Source organism: Phycodurus eques, chromosome 9 (genome assembly GCF_024500275.1).
Source record: "Phycodurus eques isolate BA_2022a chromosome 9, UOR_Pequ_1.1, whole genome shotgun sequence".
NCBI lineage: Eukaryota > Metazoa > Chordata > Actinopteri > Syngnathiformes > Syngnathidae > Phycodurus > Phycodurus eques.
The window spans coordinates 897,832-905,217 of record NC_084533.1 but is presented as its reverse complement, the minus strand read 5'-3'; positions in this window follow the sequence as shown (position 1 = coordinate 905,217).

The following is a 7,386-nucleotide window of genomic DNA, read 5'->3' as shown; positions in this document are numbered from 1 at the left end:
TGAAAGTTTTTCTTGATCACTTTAGTGGGCGCTTCCTTTAAAAGCGCAGAGAAAGTTAAATGATGGCAAACCACAGTAAATACATAAGAAGTGGGCCGTGTTTGCACCTCAGAGGCATCATGACCAAGTGAAGCAGCTCTCAGTGGCTTTACGAAATGCGAATTGAGTCATGAAAGTAGTGAAGCTTGAGCCCAATTACCCTTCTCTCCCCGCTGGCCCCGCTGGCCCGCATTCAAACTTTTCGGACTCATCTCTCCTCGATGCGACGCTGCATTACTCCAATTTACCTGACAGGGATTATTTTTTGGTTCTGTTCATTTCGATGTGGAAGTGGCGGACGGTTATCACAAAGAGTGCAGAATAAAACCGATGGGAGGAATGCTCACGTTGTGTCTACGCTCGAGGTCAAGCATGAGCAAGCGTATGCTTTCACTTTGTGGATTCATTCACGTCTTTCTGTTTTTTCTGTTCTATAATCTTGATTCTGCAAACTATTTTGACAAGTTCTTTGGATGTTTTTCAACAGTATTTGTCTTCACAAATGTTCTGAGTGAAAAAGCCCCCCCACCCCCCTCCAAAAAGAAAACACACACACATTCCAATTGGTGTTGCAAACATGTTGAACGCCTTCCCAGAAGACTGAATTCCTGTTATTGCTACAGAGGGCTCACCAACTCCACATTTTCTTCCATTTGCAGTTTCTGAAGTTATAAGAGCTTGGTTCCCTAATGCTTTTGTCCCAGTACTGCACGCTAACATTTAAAAACCGACCTTTTGCGCTGACTGGCAGTTCTATGAGAAGTAAAGTATTCATGACTTATATCGATGCTTTCTTTACCCAGGAAAATGTGCAAATCCAGTGTCATTCCAACCACAAGACAAGTCGAGTCACCTCTTCAATAAAAAAAACAGTTTCAACAACGATTCCAATTTGTGGCTTGTGGAGCAGTAGAGCTGTCACTTTGTTGTTGTCTTCTCTTTTTAACGAAGCACCGCCACTCTCCTCTCAACGATGTCATCGCAAAATGACTCCCCAAACGTGGAAGACTGCAGCCAGACTTAAAAGGGTTCTGTATTTTCTTAAGTGTGGAAATAAACAATGGAATTCTGTATTCTTTGTTGTCGAGGTTGTTGTTGTTTTCTTATAATTATATTTATTTTTTGTATTTTCACACATTTTAGATCGGTTTGCATGGTGAGAGGACACATGCGTGGAGTGGGGATCTTCTTCTCGTGTCCCTGTGTTTGCTGCTCCGGCATCTGTGGGGTGGGACTGGTTTGAGAGGGGGTCCGGTGGGTGAATCCACCTGCCACACCCGGGGGCGGGTAGTGGGTGCTGGCGGGAATGTGGTGGCTGGGGGTGGCGGCCCAGGATCGGTGCTGCGGGTCTGGATGGGGCAACCCTCTTCGTCGGTGGTTGTGACCCGACCTGCAGGAGCCATGCCTCTTAATCACTCACTTAGCACACACTCACACCACTGACTGTATATATTTTTCTCACTAATCACATCTGGGCACATACACATATCAAAGGGTTCCTGGGGGACTGGTATGGGATCGGGAGGGTGTGGGTGTCAGACCGGGTTTCAGCACGTCTGTGTATTGGGTCACTGCAGCCCCCACTGGGTGGCCAGTTGTCGGGGAGCCTCGGTGGGGCCGGCGGACCGTCCTGGGTCCCTCGGTGTGGGACGTGTCCCGTCCACCGGGCCGCTCTCGGGTAGACCCCTGGGCCCGATCCTGCCCCTCGATTGATTGGGTGGGGTCCTCAGCCTCCGCGGTGCGGGCACAGCAATTACAGGACACTTCTGCCAGTCTTTGTGCATGTAAAACGGTGTCAATTCACTTGCATGTGTCCGCAGGCACACACCCCTGGGACTCTTCCACTGGGTGTGGGGCCACACACTTATTGCGACAAATAACTCATGAATATGCAAATTGCTTGTGTATCCCTTCACTGACACTCTCGTCCTGTAGACTTTTATAATTTACAAAATTAATCCCACCACACTTCAGTTGTACAGCCGGGTTCACGACCCTTGTCCTGCATGCTTCTTCTCCTGTCCTTGTCCTGTTCTATCTTGTCCTGTCCTTCCCTCACAGGGTGTCGCACTACAGCTCCATGCAACACTCATATTGTTATATTGATTTATATTGTTGTTACATATGTTTCATTGTTGTAGATAATGTAATGATTTACTTCTCTCATCCTGTTCACAATAAGTGCTTTGTCTTTTGTCTTTGTTTCTCTCTCCCCTCTAGAAACTTTGTCCTGTTCGACTGATCGACTGATTTTCAATAAACTTATATTATAATACTAAGAAACCACAGCGGAAGCTTAAAAACGCCACTGTGACACAGTAAAACTGTTCCGGCATAAAAGGGATACAGATATTCCCTTCTGCTTGACCTAACAGCTGAACAGGACAAAAAAAAAACGTTCTGTGCAAGTGCAGGGAAGGGTGGGATTTTTGTTTTGTTTTGTCTCACCCATATTTGTGGAAGAGCTGATTTCCATTTTAAAAACACAATACAGGTACTATGTCACCGTTTGTGGGAATGGAGGTGTGTTTTTTGTGCAAATAAATGGGTTGATCGATTTTCTCTTCTCAGAAGAGGATTCTACTTATGATTGATTGTCTGTCATAGCAGGAAATATTGTTTTCTTTTTTATGATAATCAAGTGACTCTCTGAAACAACAACATTATTTAAAGAATAATGTCCAATCAGTGCAGAATTGAATTCAAAACTCAGGGAAATGTCTCCAATCAGAAGATGCCATTGTTGTAATACATACAAATGCTGAATCCTCTTTGAGTTTTTCCACAAAATACGATTGTCCGCTTTTACAGGTCATCATAGAATAACTGATATCATATAAAGTATATAACTAAACGTGAATAAACTTGAATTAAATTGATAGACTACTGCACTTTTTGTTAATGAGCTTCACCCTCATATTTAGTGTTTTTCATTTTTGTAAGTGAGCTTTAGCATAGATTTTAAAGTTCTGCTACTGGTCTGTCAATCACTGAAAGGTTTAGGTCCTGAAGACATGAAAGAAATGCGAGTGAAATATAAACCCAGTCGGGCTCTGAAATCTACAGACTCGGGGTCAAATAGTGGAACACAGAGTCCAAAGCAAACATGGTGAAACAGCATTTAGCTGTTACGCTGCACACAAATGCAAAAGGTCGCCAACAGAAGTGTGCATGTTTTGAAGTCCAAGTTAAAAACGCTTATTTTTTCGCATGCTTTTTCGAGCATTTCCACTTTTAAATGACAATTCTTGCACTGTACGCTGTTTTAATCGCCGTAAATGTTAATAAGCTGTTCTTTTCTTTGTTTGTAAATGCTTTGAATCATGTAAAGCAACCTTGTGTATGGAATGCGCTCTATAAATAAATTGGCTTTGCTTTGCTAATGAAAGGTACAGATATTATTGACATACATTGATTTCCTAGTCTGTCCAAACATGCGCCTGCTCTTGTGAATTAAATGTTATGATCAGCCATGCAGAAAACTGGCTCTGATGTCCAATTAATGAAAGTGTGTACATCCCAGTGGAATTTGGATTCCAATTGAATGACCTGGGGCTGATCATCCAATTTTCAAAAGGTGGGACACATTCAGACGCGGTGTAACAGTTGGCCTTCACTCCAATTATTGAAACAGTTCTTTTCTGTAAACGTACTGACTGAGACATCTAAAATGCACTGTAGGAATACAGAAGTTCTCTTTCATGAGTATGCACTCCATTCTTGATTGCGTTCCACTTTGAACTGCTCAACGTGGATTCTGAAGTTCGGAGATAGTGTTTCAACGAACCATGCTTCAATACAAAATGGATTTGCATTTGGGAGACATCTCACAGAACATGCTCCATTGAGGCCCTTCCACTCCCCTAACCCCCCCCCCCCCCCCCCCACCCCAATCTCACACAAAACAACAGAATGGTAATTCGACTGTGGCGGACACTCTCGTGCCTTTACAATCCACACCAGCCAGTGACAGAAGCCCCTGCCTCAAGACAGCGTGCTAAATATCTCTGGATCTCGCTCTAGCTATCCGTTAAGTACACATAATAATTGTCTTACTCTTTTGCAAATTCCAGCATGTGTCCCAGCCGCCATTCTTGTCACCCTCGTCCAAACAGATTCTCCCAGGGGGGGGGTGTCGGTGGCTGTGGGGTCTCTGTGCCGCCTCTCCACCTGCTATGCTTCCTTTGTCATCGGGATCTCCTGCTTCATTTCAATGACAAAGTTGCTGAGCCCTTCATGCGGCACCCCCACTCTCCCCTAGCGCTCGTCTTTGTAATTTCCTAGTCCCTCAGGGCATCTCCACATCTCCATCACCCACCTTGTCCTCGCCACAATTTGCGATATTAGGCAGCACAAGAAAGAAAGTCTGCACAACATATATTCAAAGTAACATTTATCATTGAAATAGCATTATTACACACGAGCGTTTTACTGACATGCTTGAACGTTAACTATTCTGCGATGATGAAGAAAATATGTCAAATATGTACTGAATCCCAACTTAAACATATAAGTAAAAACAAGTCAGCAAATTGTTTGAGATCAAACAACTTGCTCTGTTGTGCTAACTAACGTTGCTGCCACAAATGTCAATAACTTATATTTGAAAGTTTTCCCAAATTACATTACTGTTATACGCCCAAAAATACAAGTGAAAGCCACGGCTTTTAAGTGCAATGTTCCGTGTGTTTCAAATAATGATTTGAAGTCCAAAACAAATGATCTGGTAAAGACGTATTGATGTTTATTTTTTGTTAAGCATTCCAGCATGCGCGTTGCAGGAACCAACGCCGTGTGTTTTGGCAGAGGCAGATGGCAGCGCTGGGAGCCCACTCCCACAAAGCAGACAGAGAAATTTCAAATGCAGATGAAATCCATCACAGAGTCACACCCGCGAAGAGATGCCGGCCCCAGATCATTTACTCAGCGGCGCGCAATAAGAACCGCAATTAACAGATGAGTCTCACACACCAAAATGAGAAACTGCAATCTTTGAATCTTGAATTTTCCACAGCTTGGTTGAAGTTTTTAACACTAAGCTGAACATGGAGAACAACGATTTTCCTCTTCTTGGGTTGTCATCGCACACAAAAACAGGAAATACAAATCCCAAGTGATTATGTGAGAGATGAGACTAACCTACAGAATGCTGACTGGCTTAAGTTATCGCATTCTACGAGAGTGACGGACGTGCAACTCTGATTGAAGGATGTTTATCAGACATGTGATGTGATCTTTTGTTTCTGGGTTCTCTCTCGGGGCGTCGTGATTTGTGGATAGATGGTCATTGTACATTTTGGGTCGTCCCAAGTGAGGACTTGACGGCGTGTTCATAAAGTTATGTGGCCACTTGCTGTCTGAGCAAGAGTGAGTTTGCGGGATGCTCATTTGGATGTTTGGAGGATGTAGGCGTCCGTAAATCATTACGAGGCACCAAGAGGGGGATTGTGAAAAGAGCACACGCACGGGTCAGCTGTGCGGGTAACGAAGCGGCAAAGCCGTGACCGTCACAATGTATTTCATGGAGCTTGAAAAAGCTGGTATGTTAACAATCAAGATTTTTGAAATGTTTTGTAACAGTAGTACATATTTAACTTGTATTGATTTCTTTTAACGCAATTAACACAGTCAAAAATACAACTATTAACATCGGAGCTGAAGGGAAGCTGCTGTGGATATAGAGTCTACAGCCCCCCTGTTCAAATGGCAGGTTTTGATGCTGTGCAAAAAAATGGGACAAAGCTCAAGATCATTTTCAAACCTTTTCCCGGTGGTGCCAGTTAAACTATAACCTGGACAACTCAACTGAAAAAATACAGAGGGAAGTAAAAGTAAATGCCTAAGTGCGCACACCCTCTTATAAATGTGTTCAGAATGAAGCAATCACCTTCAAACTCGTGTTCAATGGGAGTCAGCACACACCTGCCGCCATTTGCAGTGCCCCTGATTAAACCCAAATAAATTAAGGTGGGAGCATATGTGTAATTCTCCCAAAGACTCAAATAAGTGCCGCTCCAATATCAAAACACCTTGGGTTGAATTAATAACAGGGAGGGTTTAAAAAAAAAAAAAAAAACAATTTAAATTAATATTGATGAATAGGGCAGGTTGGAGATATAGTACATTACCACTAGGGCTTTATGTGTGTACATGCCCGTCAGTGTTTAAGTGGAATGTGTAGTTGAAAGCCTGAGACTTACTGCTCAGGCTCCTTGTGTTGAAAGCAATTGTTGCTGTCACGGTGATGTCGCCGCACAGCGAAATGTCTCGTTGTGCGGAGCAGCAACGTGTGAACGTGGACACGTGGCAATGTCCCGCTCTGGTGAGTTCTGTCTTGAGGGGACCGACTTTATTGATGTGCCATTTTCCCAGCAAGCCAGCGTCAAAGCAACTTGTGCAAAGAAATCCCATATCCCTCGGTACTGTATGTGAATAACGCATGACAGTATTCCAGGGCCGATTCTCGTATCAGAGGTGCTGGGATTCACTTTCATCTATTTTCTTTACCGCTTATCCTCACTAGGGTCGCGGGCTGCTGGAGCTTATCCCAGCTATCTTCTGGCGGGAGGCGGCTTTAATATTCTTACATGTACATGACACAACAACAAGCTTCTCTCAATCCAATTCAAACAGAGGACAGCGGAAGTGCTGACCACCACAGTGGTTTCCTATAAAGCTAGAAGAAAAAAGCATCAGCTAACTCCTACTTAACTGTATTTAACTGTATATGTGCTGTATTTTTGTTGTTAAAATATGAGTGAAGTTACAAACAAGCAGTAGAGATGATCGTGGACCTTCGCCACAGCTGCCCCTCACGCTGTCCAACTGCCCTGTGTCAACCGTCGAGACCTTCAAGTTCCTGGGAATTAGTCTCTCGGGACCTGAAGTGGGCGATCGACATCAACTCCGTCCTCAAAAAGGCCCAGCAGAGGATGTACGTCTTGCGGCTCTGATGAAGCACGGCCTGCCACCGGAGCTGTTGAGACGGTTCTACACAGCGGTCATCGAATCAGTCCTGTGTTCATCCATCGCAGTCTGGTTTGGTGCTGCAACAAAAAAGGGCAAACTCCGACTGCAACAGACAAACAAAACTGCTGAAAACACAGGTCAAAAAGGCCCCATAGGACTCCTCCTTCAACTTGACCGCATCCCTCACAGCTGGTGTCGACCAACGGGTTTGGCTGTTGTCGCCACCTTATGGCCACAGCTCCGGTAGGACGCCTCAGCAATGGAGGCATGGAACATGGTGCGCTCGGACTCAATGTCACCCGCCTCCCCCGGAACGTTGGTGAAGTTCTGCCGGAGGTGGGAGTTGAAACTCCTTCTGACAGGGGATTCTGCCAAATG